We start from the raw sequence: 20,309 nt of genomic DNA, 5'->3' as shown, positions 1-20,309 counted from the left end.
ATTAAAAAAAAAAAACAATTTTGTTTTTATTAAATTCAACTCAAAGCGTCTGTTGACACATAAACGTATATATTATTATTTACTCCGTGCGTGTCGATAACAGGGCTGTTCTATCGATCAATGTCGTGGTAGTTGCACACAATTGCATTACTATTTATAGCGGATAGCATGTTTTAGAAATCAACACAAGCACAGTTACTTCAAAATATTGTTATAGAAGATGTTATATGTATTTACATATTCTTATTTTATTCATCAGATATCGATACTTATCGGTTAGTACCTTATTGGTACTTATCATTACCGATGTCAATAAAACTGTAATGGTCACAACTTTTAAGTTTTGTGTGTAACGCACGCAACATCATAATATTAAGTTGAAAATCAATCACAACACAACAAAAAAGAAAGTATGTAATATTTATATTAATAAGAAAAAAATCTAATTTAATTTGGCTATATTATGTATATTTACTCTAGTTCTAGTTTAAAAGTTTTAGACTTTTAGTACAAGTACATTTATATATTTTAATAACTTTATCTTATATACATAATACTAAGCAAGTCCTAACTTTCACCTAAATTGTTTTTTGTAAATTAATAGTTATTTTGCATTTTACAATATAAGTGACCTGGTAGTACGTGGGTAGGGCCATTACCCATTTTATAAAGCGATGTGATGAGTATATTGTTTTTATAATAATTTGTTAATATGTGACTATTTTAGAAATACATTTTTGTAAGTATTCATCTATTTGATGAAGTGAAATGCTTGTTGCTTAAGGGATATAATTCTAAGTATTTTTTTTTAAACAACCAAGCAAATCTAAGAAACAAAATAGGAAAAATGGAATTATTTAGGTATAAGCAATGCGAATTTTAGGCAAAATCGATGTCGCTACTTTATGTAAATTAAAAATTAATAGGTAACTAAAATAAGTAAAAATTTCCATAAAATATTTATATTAGTATTGTCTAGATATGTCATAGTTTTAAAAATATTGTCTCTTTATGTGAAATGTTCGTCTATTTTTAGGTATATTTGGATTTACAAGTAGGTAAATTAATGAAATGTTTTAACTCATAAATTAATCTGCACATTTTTTTTTTTTTTTTTTATAAGCGTTGAAAGAATTTTTGAAACGTGTTTATTTGTTATTTTGTTAAAATTCAAAATTTAATAAATGGAAAGAGAATTGAAACTTTTTGCCATCACGTATGTCAGTATTTTCTATACATGTTAACAATTTCAAAATATTTAAACATATTTATTTATATTATGGTTTTATTTATTAAACCTTTGTATTATAAAGTTTATAATATAAGATTTAAAATTCATCAGTATTGATTTATAAGTTAATAATAATTACCTATTAAACAATAAACAATATACATGCGATGTTTTCTGCGAATGCATTAGTTAAACATACCGCATCTTATTACTAGTATAGTAATTTTGATATAAATTATAAATTAATTACAAAACACATTATAGATATAGAAGCTTACATATTATTTTCCTTACATTAATATTTTTCTTTTATCAATATTCAAATTTACCACACCTATCACCCATTAAACTATAATATACGCCTATGCCCTATACTCTATGACGAAAATACTTGACATTTGAAAAATACAGCATAAAGTGACTTCTTTAGTTATTTTTTATTTATATTAAATGCAAGTAACAACGCGATATCATAACATTTGATGTATATTGCATGTAATAGTATAGTGTATTTATACTATATGATAATAATAACAAAAAAAAAAAAAAAAATGTTTAAGACAAAACATATTAAGGTACTGAAAGGGTTAAGTTATCGATACCAGTCGTTTCAATCGCTCTAGAACTGCCACTCAGTAAAGCCTAGTGATATGTAATTGCTAAATATTATCTTAATATAAATTAATAACCTATTCACTTAATGATTGAATTTTAATATTTACCCTGTACATTTTAATGAATATCTAACTTTTTTAAAACAATTTAGTTAATTGAAAATAACGTAAATTGTGAGGACCATAATTTTGTCGTACTAGCTTCGATAAACAGTGGTCCAACGGGTTACAGTAGAATTATCCATTTGATCTTTTACTGTCATTTCACAATGCGCTGTAGGTACATAAAATATTCATAAGCTACCCTGTCAATTAATATAGTCCACTGAACACTTACATAATATATATATATATTTAATACAAACGTGAAAATCTATATACCTACATATACTATATACGAACACAATTTAGTTGTTAATTACCAAATATTATTTTAATTCAATCGCAAAACTTTAATCACGTCGTAATAATATAAATAATATAAATATTTAAATAATAAATTTCAATTAAAATGAATTTCATAACACATATAAAGTACTATTACATGTATTTAATTGATTACAACAGTCAGAAAGTCGTACGGATACTGTGAAATGTTTTAAATTAAAATGTACCTAAAATCTTTAGGCGAAATGCTAATACGAGTATAGCCAAAAAGCTAAATCAACCTACTAAATAAGAGATCGAATATTCAAATGAGGACTATAAAATTATTCCTAAACGTGACGTCGGATTAGCCATTACGGTTTCCATAATATTTCTTTCAAGTAAAATTCTCTCTTTATATAATACATATATATTTATATCCTGAATACTTATTGTAAATCTTTCAAATTTGTAGGCTTTTTTCAGTTTATTTTAATAAGATGAGAAAATTTGAAAAACAATTTTCCTCATAATTATTATTAAAAATACATTGTCATATTTTTTTTGACTACTTAAAACTTTTTAAAAATAGTTACTTTTTTAAAGTGTAAAAGCTTAAAAATTATTTCATAGTTATTAAAAATATATTACCTATATTTTACCTATGTTTTCAATTTTTTTTTTACAATCAATTAAAAAAAAAATTGTAGTATAATTGTATAAGCAGTAAAACAAAACACACCAAAAAAAAAAAAAAATTAGTAATTAATAGTTGAGTTGCTCACATTAAAAAATATGTTAAAATTGAAATATTTTTGCATTAAAACATTTCAGATAAAATTATTAGAGGAAAAATATTTCCTAAATATAAAAAAATTGTTTAACCTAAATTGATGTAGAAAATTGAATTATTTTTAGTTTTTACTGCTCCAAAACGCAATAACATGCTTACAAAAAAAAAAAAAAAACATACATCTTATTGCAAAGCTGGGCATTAACGAGTTAAAAAGTTGAAGTTATTTTTAACTAAGTAGCTTCTAACTTAACAAGTTAATTTATGTAATTAATAAAATAATTACATACATTTTTTAAAAATAGTAAGACTCCCACTACATATTTTATTTTTTAAAGATATGATAATTAATTGTACTTGAAAAAAGAAAAGTAACTTATTTTTAGCTAAGTTAAGTTACTTGTTTTTCAAATTAACTTTTAACTTCTAACGAGTTAAATAAATAAAAAAAGTAACTTTTAACTTACGTTTGTCTACATTAACTTAACTTAACGAGATAAAATAATTGGTTAACTTGCTATAAGTTTTGCATCTTTGTAAGATAAATGCATTTATTGTCCCTTTCGGAATTAAAAAAATAAGACTATTATTAAAATTATATGTATAGAATAATCATGTTTTAATTATTTTAATTTGTTTACACGCAATATAGAAATTAATGAATTTACAGCCTGGAAGTTTTCATTGTTAAATTTTATACGTAATATTTTATCCTTAAATTTGTTTTTTTTTGTATGCGTATACAACTTACAATCAGTTATAATTTGTACACAGAATATTATTTTAAATCGTTTTAACAATTGTTTATTATTATTATAATTATTATCATGTTAAAAAAGCCGAAAATTGCCAATTCTGTAAATTTCTATAAAAGTAGATGGCCTGCATCTAGGAATGTCTATTATATAAAAAAAAATAAAAGTTATAGTTTAAAAAAAAAATATATTGAATTAAAATCACAAATATAGATTTTTGATCTATGAAAGAAAAAATGTGAATTTATATGATTGCCAGATATGAATAAATATGAATTTTAGATTCAAATTTACTATCTGCGAATGCTTTATTTGTATTTGTGAATACCGCAGATTCATACCTATATAGATTCGTGTCTATCTTTCGAAATCATAACATTTATTTATATGTTTATAATTAAATTAATAACTCTAACCATATTAAAATTTGAATAAAATTTCAGTTGCTTAAACAACTGGTTGATTTTTTATTGAACTACTTGAAAATAGTTGTTAAACGCTTAAGTAAAATTGGCATTAGTTTGGTTTTAATATTTATGAGATAAATTGTTAAATTTCAAGAACATACACAATTGCCATTATATATCGATATTAATATTTAAATGATTCGATTTTGAAGCAATTTCTTTCTCCGCGTTATGAATTTAACATAGGTAGGTACTATGGTTATGTAAAACGTATTTAAATGCACTACTGATGAGGATATAGATAACTTCGTAGAATATGAATTGCAGGTTTCTACAGTTCTTTTGTGTCACCTTCTTTATTTTTCCTATTTTTAGACAAGTGATGTTAATAAATTACCATGTATGAATTTATAATTATTTATTTATTAATTTAATACGATATAATATACTATTAATATGATAATAACAGTAATTTAATATGAAAACAGAATCCTATTACTTAAATAATTGAATTCACTTATTACTAAATAATATGTAAATAAACATTTGAAATAATATTATGGGTATTGTATTACTATTTATTTTACATCAATGATTCCTAAATTTTTTGTCTTTACTGCTGGCCACTTGTAAAAATAAAAAAAATTGACAGTCACCCCTTCCGAATTTCTACGACTGGTGTACTTGGCCAATATTCAGTGCTAGTGTTGACTATTGCCATACCGTCGGATCGGCATACTTGTACAATTATTTGTTACTGATTCCGTTCCCACAGATTGTCGGTAAATGTGGTATAAGTCAAAGAAACGGACAATATTACTTGTATTACTTGTCAAGTATTGCCAGTCGTGTGAACACCGTAATCGTGCACAGATCAAATGTACAAAAAGTTCTTTTTAAAGAAAAAATACTTACGCATATTATATTAATATTATTAACACTATATTATATTATAGACAAATAAAACTGTAGAAAATATTTAAGTTTATTATTCAATCTAGATGTTGAGTATTGGTATTCGTATCTGTTAGTTCAGTACAACGTAAGTCTGTTTTAAATTATTGTTTATTACAATCAATTTAAAATTAAGGATAAATCTCTTCACTGGAAAAACAATTATAAACAGAGCTCAGTTAAGTATAGTTTATAGCACGTTTTCAAAATGTTAAGTGCTCATAAATATGGTTTATGAGTAAATATTTTCATAATATATATTGAATAAGTACCTATGGATATAATACAGAACCATAGTAAATAGTAATATTATATGAATAACTTTGTACTAAAATGTCAAGTCTTAATACCTTTAACTACAAATTATGCTGTATAGCGTAGAGTACCTCTACATAATGTTGCGTTATAAATTTTTTTTTTACCTTAAAATGATTTTGTTTTATATTATATTTGAACTAATTTTGTAAATTTAATTACAACCATATGTCAATTTAATACAAAATTCATTATAAAATATTTAAAAGTCGTTTCCGTATATCCATATGTGGAATACTAACATTATCGTCTTTCAATAATTTCCATCTAAATCCACCTTGTCATTTAAAACGGGAAAGGTATACCGGCGTTTCAAAATTTAAACTAGTCACTGAAGTTCTATCAACGGACGTTAATCATCACCAATTATGATTATTAGTTTTTAAAATTACATATTATTATGCTTATTGTACGTTATTTTTTTATATAGATTGTATGTTTATCTTTTCTAATAAATAAAAATCATAAATATAATGCTAATTTAATAATATAATGATACAAATAATTGATATATTATAGGAAACTTGACCTTAAAGACTTACATTATTTATTTAGAAATAAGTATAGGTACTTATTTGTAAACATAATAATATGTATTTAATATTTATAAATAATGAAAAAAGTGTATACAATCTGCTATATAATTAATATTATAATAAAATATAATGTTTCAACAGAATAACATACGTTTTACAGAATATTATATTATTATAATAATATTATCAGTATTTTTGTCACATAATATTTGCATTACAATATTGGCAAGTTATTCAAGGTCAAAATAAAAACAAACGCAGACAACAGTAATTTAAAGTGTATACCAAATAGGTAACCTACCTATGTTATACCATGTATTGAAATATAAGAAGTATATGAATGGCAACTACTATTTATTTTTATTCCAACCATAATCACAGGTTTTAATTGTTTTTTTTTTAGCTATGACTCATATTATATACTATTACATACAAGTACCTGACAAAATATCAAAATTATTGTTATAAGTACTAAATAGGTAGTTAGATTAAAAATATTATAATATACTTTTTTCCAATAAAATATTATATTATGCAAACAATTAAAATTGTTTTAAATTTGTTTTGTTTACTTGTGTTGAAATAAAGATTTCTCAACGGTTAATAGCTATTATTCATTATTCATATTATTATATTTTTCATAAAAATAATTAAATATTTAATTTGTTTTTTTTTTTTTTACATTGAGAAATAATATTTTTATGTTGAAAATTTAATTTTACTGTTTTTGATCAACCTTGTCAGTTAAGAAAAACTCCCATTGTTTAAATGATATTTGCGAGATTTATTTTAAAATAAAATTTAATTTTGTCCCAAATAAGATTTTTTTATATCTTTTGCTAATAATCTTCATTTTGTAATTTTATGGCGAATAAACTGTGTTCATACCGTAACAAATATACAAAGGTAACAGTATGTTGACCTATAATGTATTGTTCAACAATAATCAGCAACAGAAGGATATTTACACAAAAATAAATATAATATTTCCCCAATGTATCATGATAATTATGAAAATTCACAGTACAATAAATCGAATATAAAAATCGGTAGTGCGATTTTTAATGTGAATACGCCAAGAAAAGCAATAAATTCGTGCACAAAAATGTCGACTAATTATGTTGGGAGATAATTCGTATTCAACTCTGTTTAAAAAATCTTTACGTGATACATATAGATAAAATCTGTGTTGATACAGATTTTTTATCACTGATAAAATTTAGTTTTATTTTATGAATTTTAAATAACAATATATTTTTAATAAATTATTAATATGCCAACGCCCAACATGAAGTAACATTAATGATATTACTAAATATGTTACATTATGCTATCGAGCCAAAATATTAATTATAAGCTATTAAACAAGCTAAACATTAATTACATTAGTATAAACTATTTAGAAATATTGATTATATGTAAATATATATAAAAAAAAATAAGGACTTAGTTAAACTTAATAAATAGAGTTAAGTCTTATCGAATCATATACTATAAGATAATCTGATATGTTGTGTAATTAATCGGTTAACAGTATACATCAAAGTACCTACATGTTTTTTTTTTTTTTTTTTATAGCTTTTATTTTACAGACTATGACAGCTTAACAATTATATTACAAAACAAAGTACATGTTAATAATTGTTATACATTTTTCATTAATTTATATAATTTATAACTTACAAACTATAATGAAAATGTCTAGTAGGTATTACGTTTAATTAACTTTAAAATAATTGCTATTTTTATTTATTTTATTTTTTTTGAGTTTTATCAGCAAGTAGAATATCATCTGTGTAAATAATATTCTTACAAATTTTGTTGTAATATTTTATAAAATTAAGTTTCAATAAGAATTGTAAAGCTAGTGTTACTATACTAACTATGAAGAGTAATTTTCAAATGGTTATTGATTAATTTAAGGTTAGAAACTAATTACCATAGGTACTGAAATTTGATTGGACGAATAATTTTATAAGTCTAAAAAATTAAGGTAAAAAGAATGTTACACGAGTTAACTTTTAATAATGAAAAATTTAAAAATGTAATAAGTTTTTTATACATAATTTATTTAATGTTTTGCACTCAATAATACATCGGTAAATATTATCATTTTTTTTTTTTACAAATACTTAAGCACGGAAACTCACAAAATTGGACATATCCCGAAATATCAACTTTTATTATCATTTTTAAATATTGTAGATGAGAATATGTATGCAAATTATTTAAAAAAAAGGGTAACTATAATTGTTGGTGAATTTTGTGCACATCATTATTGCGCAGTATTAAATATTTAACTACATATTCATAACTGTATTTCTTAGTATTATCGCTTTAATACTTGTAGTTTAGTACCGTCCACTTAGTTCTACATTTTCAGTGTATAAACTACAGAGTAGGTAGAAAATACAAAATTTAATTGATATAAGGTTCTTTTAATAATTTTTAAATAACAAATTGCAATTTGGTTCAAATTTTTGTTTTTAGCATTTATATTGGTTCTTTATAAATATTTAAGATTTTATTCTGCTTATTTTATTTTTAGTTTTTATCTTTATAATATTGTTTCGCTAATAGTCAGAATAAACCTATTTTATTTTGTTATTTTTCCAAAACGTCATTTTATTATTTTTATACTAACATTTTAACTTCTGCAGATAACAAAATCATTTGTCGGTCGATCATTTTTTTATACATTATTATTTTTATTTTAGCGTCATGTTTTTATCTTTTGAGTGCTACATAAATTCTATTCGTACACAAGTTGTTTCTGAGTATTTTTTATCCAAAATAAATATACTGAAATTTATAGATTTTGATTCTTTGTTCATTTTGGATGTATGTAATGTATGCAGAGTAAAAAGTAGGAAACATTCAGTATCTTGTTTAAATAGCTAAATTAATTCACATAAAATGAAACGTATTTATACTAAAATAATTTAAGTTTAAGAAACATAATTTTAGTAACTCATTAAATAATTACTTATCTTATCACTTTTTGCCCGAGAAAATAGTCCTCTAGCTTTGGTCCCCCAACTTCACACCCGTAATCAAAAGTGGCTTCCAAACAACCGCGATCGAATTTCACCGGTCACTATTATATTAATAAAAAAATCACAAATAATAGTTATCGGCGCTATAACTATTTTGTTTTCTGGTTTGAATAAAATATACAATTTATCTAAATAAAATTAGTCCATTTTAAACTAGTTTGTAAGTTTGTCCGTAAAAATATGATGAATCAAGTAATTGAATGGCCATTATAATTTTGGAACGGCTTTAACATGGTCGATACCCTGAAGTCAAGCGATACGCCGAATGGTACTAAGATTGAAAAATTTAAAGACGCAGCTGACGATATTTATAATCATCTTAAAAATGTATGCCCGATAAAAGTTTCTTAAAATTGGAATAGATGCCGCAGTCACTTGTTTCATCAGCCATAATAGATATTTTCTTAATTTTTAAACTCAATAGGTACTAATTGTCTTGTCTTATAATATTATAAGAATTAACCTAACCCCGAGATTCAGGTGTGTTGTGATTGGTTATCTATCGGTTGTTGACTATCGACTTTTTTTTTATAGTTTTAAGCGCTGGTACTATATACTACCATGACGTACGGTGGTAATATAAACTATGGTAATATATTTTTATTTAGATTTCAGTTATCCGAGGACAGACGTATTATTACTGAAAATGAAATTTCTACGAGTATTATACTAGAGGAAATAGGTGATGAAATGCTGGATAGTAGAATTAGAATGAAAGCAATGCAAAGTGAAATGTTGGCTAGTAGAAATAGAATGGAGGTGATGGAAACTGAAATGTTAGCTACAATAAATAGGTTGACGGCAATGAAAGTGAAATTTTTATCAGGGCCTTGCACCCGATTTAAGCCCGGCAAAGTAATAAAAAAATTAGCCTATGTATTTCTTAGTAATTAATTATGGACAACATTTGATGTTTGTAGAATCTATTAAGAGAGTATTGGACCATATTTTGGAAATTTCTCGAGTCATATTTCTGGATTCTTCAAGACTATATAGTATATATTGCATTATAATTAGAGTATACCTAGTCATTGAACAAGTCACTTTAATACATGTTTAAAATTTGATTCCAATAATAGATCATTGCATATGAAAAATGATTCTGAGAGATGAAGGTCTATTAGAATATATAACATAGTAGGTACCTATTTCTAATTACCTACATTCATTGTAGGTCTTCTCGACATTTATTTTATTACAATTAATATGGTTTAAGGTGATCATTTCAATTTTTCTCTGTTTGTTTTCCATAATCAGTTATAAAAAAAAGTAATAGACATTTTTTATCTTAACTCACACAAAGTAGGTACCAATTATATTTACTTTCCTACCAACATTTAAGTACTTCTAATGCTATAAAAAATACAGATGGATACAAAAATAATAACACATAATTATTATTGTCATCATAGTAAAATCAATACTTTCGTCTTTCCACTCAGATTTAAAACTGATTTAGACAGAATATATTTCAAATGTTAGATAGAACTAATACAGATATAATAATTATTAAGCATGATTAACAATAACAATAATAAAATAATATAATAATAAAAATGTACATTAATATTACTAAACCATTATTTTTAAGGTAACCTAAGTACCTATAATAAACAATAAGTTTTTTTTCACGTTATAATTAATAGTATATAAATTACAATACATAAATATAATATTCATACTTAAAATTATAAATAATCACGAAGAGACTTAGTTTTAAGGAGTAGTGACTAGGCAAATCATCATTAATGTCTAGCTAATATTGTACACATCAATTATGTATAATAATAATAGTATAGTACCTATTGCACAATAAATTAATTCATTAAATTAATTCATTTAAATAAAAAGAGTGCTAACATAATATATTATATTAATTAATAATCTTTATGTTCAAGTTCATGTCATCAAAAAAATCAATTTTTAATATATTTTATCAAAAAATATTTACATACCTAATATTAAAAACATTTGAAATAATTTGAAATAATTACAAAATTACAAAGAATACGACATCAAAAACAAAAAAAAAAAACTTGTCAATAGCACTTAATGTCAAAGCACTATTCAACAATAATAAAAATATTTGATGTACTTAATTTTGTTGCATTTTGTATTTATTACTTACATTAAAATTAATTTTAATTAAATCTGGTCATAAAAATAAATAATTTAAATTATTTATAGATCTCAATAATGATAATTAAAAAAAAAAAAAAAAAAAAAATAGTAAAATATAATTGTAATTTGTAATCGTATAATTGTACTTCATGCGTTATAAAATAAAAAATAATAAAAATTTGTTTTACATTTACATAATCATAATACTTAACAAGACAACAGTTTCACAACTTTAACACTAAATAAACAAATAACTCAATGTTTACAATTTAATCATAGAATGTAATAAGTATAAATAGTTATATAATATTTTACTTTCATTAATTAAATTTATAAACAGGTACAATTTTTTTCATGGCTCTTGAATTCAACAATACAAACACTATCGAATATAACATGTCCATCACTTAAAAATTAAAGAAGATTACAAATACAGATAAATAATAATGCAATTATATTATATTATTCAGTATAAAATACTTATAAGTAAAGTTGTTATACAATAATTTCAATTAAATATCTGTAAGTGCTTACATTGGCAAAAATTTCTAGATTCATGATACACTCTGCTGTAACTTTCATCACTTGTCTGTGAGCTAAATTCATATTCATAGCAAATAACCAAGTCTTTTTAAATTTTAAACCCATTTCAATGCAATTACTACTGTACAATACAAAATTCAACGCAGATTTTTATCAATAAAAATTGTCAACATTTCAATCAGATATTTTACAAAGGAAATAAGTAGATGATCTGATATCGTATAATTTATTTTATTGTTTACCGCGGTTTCTATATCATTGAATCTGTAACAATACATGAATGGTTGAACATTTAATGACAAAAAACCAAAGAATGCTTTTAAAACAGATCTGGATATAATTGAAAAACCCATAAGATGCGTCTAAGTAAAAATAAAAAGCGAGTAAGTGGATACGCTCTACTGTACATAAGTTGGCGTGTGGATCACTATTATAATTTATAGGAGTATAAATTTGAATCCATTGATAGGTATATTCATTATATACGAAAAACGATTCTGAACAGAGATGATTTGTCAGCCTAGAATATAATTTCTCGTGGTTAGTGGAAAAGGTGGTTTATGTTTTAATGGTCTGAATACACCAAAATTTAAGTTCTTTTATAATTATCGTAGGCCAAACTTATAGAAAATCTTGTATTAAATTTTCAACTCTTAGCTACCTACTTATACAAAATTTTTTATGAATTGTACCAAAAATTGTGCCTATGTAAGTTTTGAATCATTATAAGACTAACTTATGAGAAACGTTGTATTACATTTTCATGTATTTTAATTTAGCCAAATTTTATCGATATTTATATATAAAAAAAAGAACTAAACAAAAACAAATATTTCAATTGTCTATAAATAGCATTAAAATCAGCGAAATATTTTCAAAATTAATTATGTATAAAGAAAATGCCAATCTAAATAACTGGTGAAATTTGTGTAAATTTGGTGTACGTGCGTACACATGTACGTGTGTACGAGTGTATGTAATATTACATATTTAATACATGTAGCTATTATTTCTTGTAATGAAAATAATAAATTTGTCAAATTATATTTAATAACCAATAACCATCATTGTGCATGTAGTAAAATCTATTTTGAAAAAATATCAAAAATTATAATAGCAGTATTATAGACGCTACATAACTATATATTTTAATTAACGTATTTTACTTGTGTGAAATGCTTTTAATACAATATTTTGCACTATTTTTATAATTTTTTAAAAGTATCTTATATATCTTTAATCAGTTTGTCATAACAATCTAATACACTGATATTGTCAATTTTCATGATAACAATTTTTTCTGCACGAATTTGACATCACATTATTCGATGACACCAAAATATTAAATAATGAAAATGTATTGAAACTATTTTCATATAAAAATATATTATTTCAAATTTGTAAGCTCCTAACGCCTAAAATGAATAAATTTCTATGACAATAATAATACACCATATTTATTGCAGAGAAATATAGATAATAATATCTACTATTTAAGGGTTAGATGATTAAATTGTGGAATTTAAGTTTTCTTGCTTTTCAAACTATTCGTATCGTCCAAAGTCTGTTCAAAAATTCAACCCTAAATATTAATAATACACATTAATAACAATTTACCAGGCACGTATCCGTGGCATGCCGCGTCAGCGACCGGAAGGGGTCTCTGTGTGGTCGATGGTCGCGTAACTGGCCGACAAGGTGTGTGGAACTTGGCGTTGAACGTGATACACATAGTCAACACGTAGCTACCGAACGTCAACCAACTGATCACAGTATTTAATGTCTCATCGATTATCCACGATGGTTCCAATTCCGTTGCAAAGGTAACCACTCTCATCGTTGTCGTTGTCGTTAACTATCAGTTTTTACGACGATATCTACAAAGTATAAATTATAATATGACGTTTCGTATGTACTATAAACATTATGATATTATAACATAAATACATAATATAATATTAAGTAGTATGGGGATACGCAATACTAAAATATAGATATAAAATACATGTTATGGGTGGTTTAGCGTGTAAGTCATTAACATAGGTAAGGCCCAAGAGGACTCTTGCAACACAATATTATTGTGACGGTCGCTCACTGAGAGACGAATAACGTTAAGATTTTTAATAGTGCATTTTAGGTATGTTTGTTTTAATGTAATAAACGTGTTTCCGACCATAACAGCCGTGTTATACTTTACATTGCGATCGTTTTACGTTCAACCTTTGAGGACTGATCCAAGCTGAGGTATCAGTATAATTTGAGTCGTTATAATGACGTATTTTATGAAAGGGTATAGTGTACATGAAATATAACATATACCTATGTATAAACACTGCTGTAAGAGATTGTGAAACTAAAAGGGTGTATGTTACCATTTTATAGTTCAAAAGTTAATCACAGGGTGATCTTTTTTATCAAACAACACTCATTATTTCTTAAAGTATTGACTTTTTTCAACATTTTTGTTTTCAAAATTTAAGATCCATACTGTTCTAGAATTGTAGAACTTTTCCTTATTTTCACCCTTTTATTTATTAGGTAAACCACTATCAACTTTTGATTTTTAAATGACAACCTACACTTAAAATTTCATAAATTAATTGGTTATTTTTTTTATGAATTATCACATTCAAATTTTCATTTTTCGTTAATCCATTTATGAGATAACTTTTCAAAGTTGGGTATTTTTAGGAAGTGTTTATTGAGTGTAAAAGTGTTATAAATCGTCAGTAGATAATAAGTAATAATTAATAATATTAGTCAAATCAATTATAATTATCAGTAACAGGTACAAATATTATCACCACTCTCCACTACACCGTGGGGTCGACGATATCGAATTAATTAGGTTGTATAGGTTTAGCTACTGTCAACAAAAAAACAATAAAAATACATATACATTGATATAATACAATTTATGGAACTAAAAACAGTATTCTACATTGGTAAATAAATACTGAGCGTCGAACTAAACATCAGCGTTCAACGTAATAATATAATATAGATATTCGAAATTTAGCGAAAAACTAAGCAAAAACAATAGAATCAATCAGCGTCCGCAATCCTAATCGCCTTTCATAATCACACGAACCGGATCTGTGAACAAATCGTATACTTACGGTTTTCAAAAGACGTGAACTACGCGGATATGAAAATAATGGATTGGAAATACTCAGAAAAAATCTTAAAATCCTGTAAAAAGTGAAACGTTCTACAAAAAAGCACGTCATCAACGCGAAGAGAACAATTCGTTTTGAAAAATTGCGTTATCAACGTCGGAAAAACTGTTTGTTTTGATAACAGCGGTCGGCGGGTGGGGCGTAAACAATTTGATTTTTTCATTGGTAGGTAATTCACTATAGACTATACCTAGCGGCGTATGTAGCGAATAATGCCACGTAGATTAGTTTCTATTTATTTTTTATAATTAAGGTTTTCGTCGCTACACTCCGCCTTGTTGTTGGATCAGTGGACCACGATTTTTATAAACTTACTCATATCGTTACCACGTATGTTTTTTTTTTAAATTTGTTTTTTATCCTTTTGCTATGTGCTTTAACCATCGCGACAGGCCTACTGCGGTTTTTCATCATTACTTAGGACCACTGTCGTAGCCGCGTAAATTGGCTCCCCGCTGAGGATTCAGTCTGGTTAACGAGTAAGGACAATGGGTGACCAAAGGTTAGCCAGCAAGTGGAAACAGTTGGCGCGGCTCGTCACGGAGCTAACGCTGGCCAACGGCGACCAGCCATTACTCCAGGACCAGGTAAGGGCGGCAATCTATTACTGAGGCTGGATTGACCAGGCGGCTGACATCCTGCGAACACTAGAGCACGAACCGGGACAGAGCCTTCCGGTGTTACCGTCCCGCCCGCCACTGTCCCCACCGTTGCCAGCACGGCAACGACGAGTGAGACCAGCACCGCGTCGACCGGGGAGCCTACACAGGTACCCGAGACGTTAGAGACAAATCCGGTGCCGGTAGCAAAGAAAATATCGAGGGGGTTGATTAACTGAAAATAGAAGTTTAAAAAGATAAAAGAGAAGAGGAAGGCTAAGAAGGCTTTGGTAAGCCACCGACGCTGGCTAGCCAAACGCTACCCAAAGCGGACAACTGCGACACCCACCGTAGTGATAGAGGCGGACCCGCCATCAATCGAGGACGCTACACTAGCCTGGAGTAGCTGAGCCAGGATGCGGATTCAGTGGAGACCACCGAAGACATCTGGCTATAGTCGCCCCAGGTCTGTCGCTGTCCCCGAGAACATTGTAAGTGAATACGGATAATAAGGCAAGCCTATCTTCAGACTCGGAAAGAGATAGTCAAAAATCGATTTTAAATAAAAAAAAATCCAGTTTTTTCATTATTTTTATAATTATTTTTTTTTCATTACTCAAAAGTTAAAACAATAACATTAAACCATTGATTTAAAGACAACCAAGTATACAACACAATAAAAAAATATATTTAAATATTCAAATTATTTAAGTGCAAGTTAATTCATATTTGAAAATCTTAAATTATCACAGGCTCGGCTGACTATTTTAAGGGGTACTGTATAGGCAATTTATCTTCAATATCTTGTTAATATTAGGTATAGGTTATGTAATAAAAAATGTAAATGTATTTTATAAAACGTACTTATCAACCACACACATTATATTTATTATAATAATAAGGATACAATTAATAATGACCAAACTTTTTATTAAAAATCGTATCATCAATGGATTTGATAAAAGGTTAATTGTTAATGTTAACATGTTTATTAATTGAATGAAAAAGTTTTTACATATTATATTTTGTCTATTACTTTTGTTGAAAAAAAATAAAACGCTTACAAGAGAAATGAGATATATTAATGTTATAACTAAATTTGAATCGCTGAATCACTGATTATTTGAAATAGTATCACAGGCTTAACGATGTCAAAAAAAATCATTATACTTCCTATATGAACGGTTGCAGAAAAAAAGAAATAATCATTATTGTACATGAATAAGATTACAAAAAATAAAATATAGTATTACATAATTAGCTATATTGAATTAGAACATTCAAAAAATGATTTAGCATTCAGTTGCTTTGATGTACAATACTATTGTTCGTTTTTTCTAGGAAAATATTTTTTTTCAATGACGATACACACTTCTATTCAATGTATAATAAATAATATTCATAATAAAATAATCGTGTTATTAAAATTGTATTATAATATAACGAAAATAATATCACTTTTATTGTAATGAACTAAATAGGTACAAATAATTAAATAAATTGTGTAGGAACCGATATCGATATGATATTCGATATAAATATTATAGTCAACAGACGAAATAAATGGACCAATTTGACGAAACTATACCGGCAACGCATGCCAATAATTCGAGTAACTCTATGGGTTAACTATAATAATAATTTATGAAATTTATGGTATATTTCAACTGCTTAACTCTGAAAAACAATTGTCGATTGACTAGAACCCATCAATCTATCGCCTAGTCTTTTGCTTTAGTAAACTACAACCGATTTAAAAATATTTATAGTGATTGCTATAGTTTCTATCCCATGGTTTTATCCCAAATAACTCCTCTAGGTACATATACACTTAACTAACTTGTACTCGTGTGAAATTTTAATTATACAATATATTACACTCACATTATTATGTTTTGATTATATCGTATGTGGTTAATTAGTTCGTTATAACAATGCAATATATTACCACTTTGTATGATATGAATATCTAAAACAGTGATCAATAAATTGTATACATAAATAGAATAATAAATTTATTTGAAGTTGGATTGTTGTTTCACGCACACTTCAGTTTCTAAGACGATACATTTTTAATTTACCTTTAATATTATTTTTCTCGTAAAACCGGTAACATTATAGAAAAATTTAACGAAATGTTTAATAATCTTAGGTCGATCATAATAGCTTGTATATCAATATGTCCTCTTCCCTCTGCCTATCTAAATTAAATCGAATAAAACACCCTCTAATTGTCCTGGACACAGTTATAATGTGAATGAATCATAAAAAATATCAGTTAAAAAATGATTCTTACCGAAAACATAAGTATTAAAATATATTAAATTATGAATACGTCAGGCACGAACCCGCATCGGGCGGTGTCGGCGGTGACTGGTCGTGAGGGCCGATGGTCTCCCAACTTGCGGAGAAACTGAACGTTGTACGTGAAACACATCATAGTCAACAAGTAGCTGTTGAACAGCGATCAACTAAATAATAAAGTTAACAAAGCTCGCGATTACTTCGACGGCGTAGATGAACTGCCATACAGCCAGCGTGTTTTACCCGGTTACCGACATCTCGGTAACTAAATGTTGTAGACGGTAACCTGGTCACCGTCAGGTAGTCGCCTATCAGCGACGCCGGCCAACTGCGTGTTCTGCACAACGAACGACACCCACATGGACTTCGTGAACGCTTTTCCATAGTACCGGTTGCCCCTCGCTGGTGGGATTGAGTATTTGATGCAAACCGATCGCTTTGAAAGTTCTCATTGTCCGCGATAGTTGGGTCCCCCGAAGCCATAATTATTGTTATTGATACTTTTCGGCAACAGTCGTATATTGTTGTTATAGGAAAATTATATTATAATATTTTAATATTATTGTAGCAAGTATAAACTTGTGTTAATAATAATGAATTATTCATTAAACTATTTGCTTTGTAAATATAAAAAAATTATTTTTTGTCAGGTACCTACCAAGAAAAAATACTTACATTATATCATGTATATTGTTTTAATCTTGAGTATTCTTTGTTGTGTCTTCAACAAACAACATTCTATTTTTATGACTCTATGAAAAATGATAAGAAAATATTATTATATAGAAAATGTTTCTACTTCACAAAGACAATACAATTTTAAGTACATATATTAGGAGTTCAAATTATTATTTAAATGCTTAATAACAGTCGTAGAGTTATTGATTTTGTGATGATGTGTTTACATATTTAAATAGTCCAAGTTCATTTAAAAGGTATATATATATTATATTATATACTATGACTTCTAAATAAATGACAATTTATTTGAACGACTGACCTTTGTTATAATTATGTATGTGACTATAAAGTTATCATAATAATTACTAGTTATTAACTATAGTTAGCCATCAATATTATTAAGAACGGGTTGTGAATACTCCCCTGCCCGGTACGTTATTAGGTCGGGAACTTAATCTAAATTTCCATACATACAATTTGACATTCATTCACCACGTTTTATTTAAAGTGAGATAACAATATTAATATAATATGTTATGTACACCTACTTTCCAATTAAATATGATACTACAGTATTACTATAAATCCATTGACAGAGATGGTTTGAAAGCTATCGGTCGTAACAACGTCGCACAAAGTTCTGAGGTTAGTAGTAACAGTTAGCATTCGTATATCTTTAAAAACACGGTGTAAAATTTTGTAAAGTAACATAATTATAATATTATATTGAAACAAACATCAAATATTCATATATTGCCAATGTACATTGTACAACAAACAACTGGTTGGAAATCATTTGTGAGAACCATCCAGTGGCGGCACCAAGGCCGGGCCGTGTCCCGCCTTGAAATCATCTGACACACCCGTTGGCCTACCTTGAAATTTTGGTTTAAAAATAATTAACTTAATAGTTTAAACTCAAATTTTCTAGTATTTGTACATAAATAGCTTTAAAAACATACGTATATGCTGGAGTCTTGATTTCTTTAATCACACGCACACATATTTAACCCTGCATGTTGGGTTGTTAAGTTATTTACCTTTTATATTTTGTGCCATTCACGGAAAAAGTTTAAGCAGGAATATTATGATATAAATATATTTGATATATTTGTTAACAATTTTGAAGTTTTAGCATAGACTTGATAACTATATAGATATAGACATTTATCGTGTAGCGGATGGTGACTAGTAATATCATTAACTTTATTATCATTACATAATTTTACTCTTTAGTCACGTCGGTACTCACTTATTCAAAGGACTCTACACTGAAATATGTTGTCGAAGCTTGTAATTATCTTACAAACATACATGATACATTTGCATTTGGTAGACAGTATAGTTAGTATCGATTTGGTACGGTACGTTGTAATATTAAAGTGAAATGACCTATTATTAAGCATATAAAAACTGCATTGTTATTTGGTATTTTATGATATTTTAAAGCGAGTTATAAGCATTTTTTATATTTTAGTATTTTACAATTCATAACTGCTTTTAAAATTAAAATATTGTAAAAAACTTACGATAGGAAACAGATGATTTTCTTACCTATAAGCTTAATTAATTTTAATACTAATAAACTAACAACATGAGATCGTTTCTACAGTAAGAAAGTTTGCTAAATTTTAGTTTTGTAAGACGGAGACGGCACATACGAGTATGGTATAGAATAATTCTCCATTAATAACTATTTAATTAAAAAAAAAAAGTAATACTATGGAAGATTTTTGTAATGTGCAGGCTAATAAAAAAAAATAATTTTTTTCTGAGTTTCAAGTCTGACATTAAGCAACAGGTAACTTTATAATTTTCTATATTAGCTAAGTGTTTTATATTAGTTGGTACAATA

The 20,309-nt window shown here is 26.5% G+C and overlaps 1 long non-coding RNA gene across 3 annotated transcripts; it reads right to left on the bottom strand.

Annotated features, from left to right (window-relative positions):
• Window positions 1-11,567: 11,567 nt before the first annotated feature.
• Window positions 11,568-19,220, bottom strand: LOC126549208 (uncharacterized). Of its 3 annotated transcripts, XR_007603352.1 has the most exons (5): window positions 19,003-19,220; window positions 18,449-18,525; window positions 17,766-18,273; window positions 13,309-13,568; window positions 11,568-11,955 (listed from the first exon to the last, which is right to left on the bottom strand). It is a non-coding gene; the product is annotated as an uncharacterized LOC126549208 (long non-coding RNA). The 3 variants fall into 3 exon arrangements; XR_007603350.1 differs by having other exon boundaries at window positions 17,766-18,525; XR_007603351.1 differs by having other exon boundaries at window positions 17,818-18,525.
• Window positions 19,221-20,309: the final 1,089 nt, after the last annotated feature.

Source organism: Aphis gossypii, chromosome 1 (genome assembly GCF_020184175.1).
Source record: "Aphis gossypii isolate Hap1 chromosome 1, ASM2018417v2, whole genome shotgun sequence".
Classification (NCBI taxonomy): Eukaryota; Metazoa; Arthropoda; class Insecta; order Hemiptera; family Aphididae; genus Aphis; species Aphis gossypii.
This window is presented reverse-complemented; position numbering and strand designations above follow the sequence as displayed.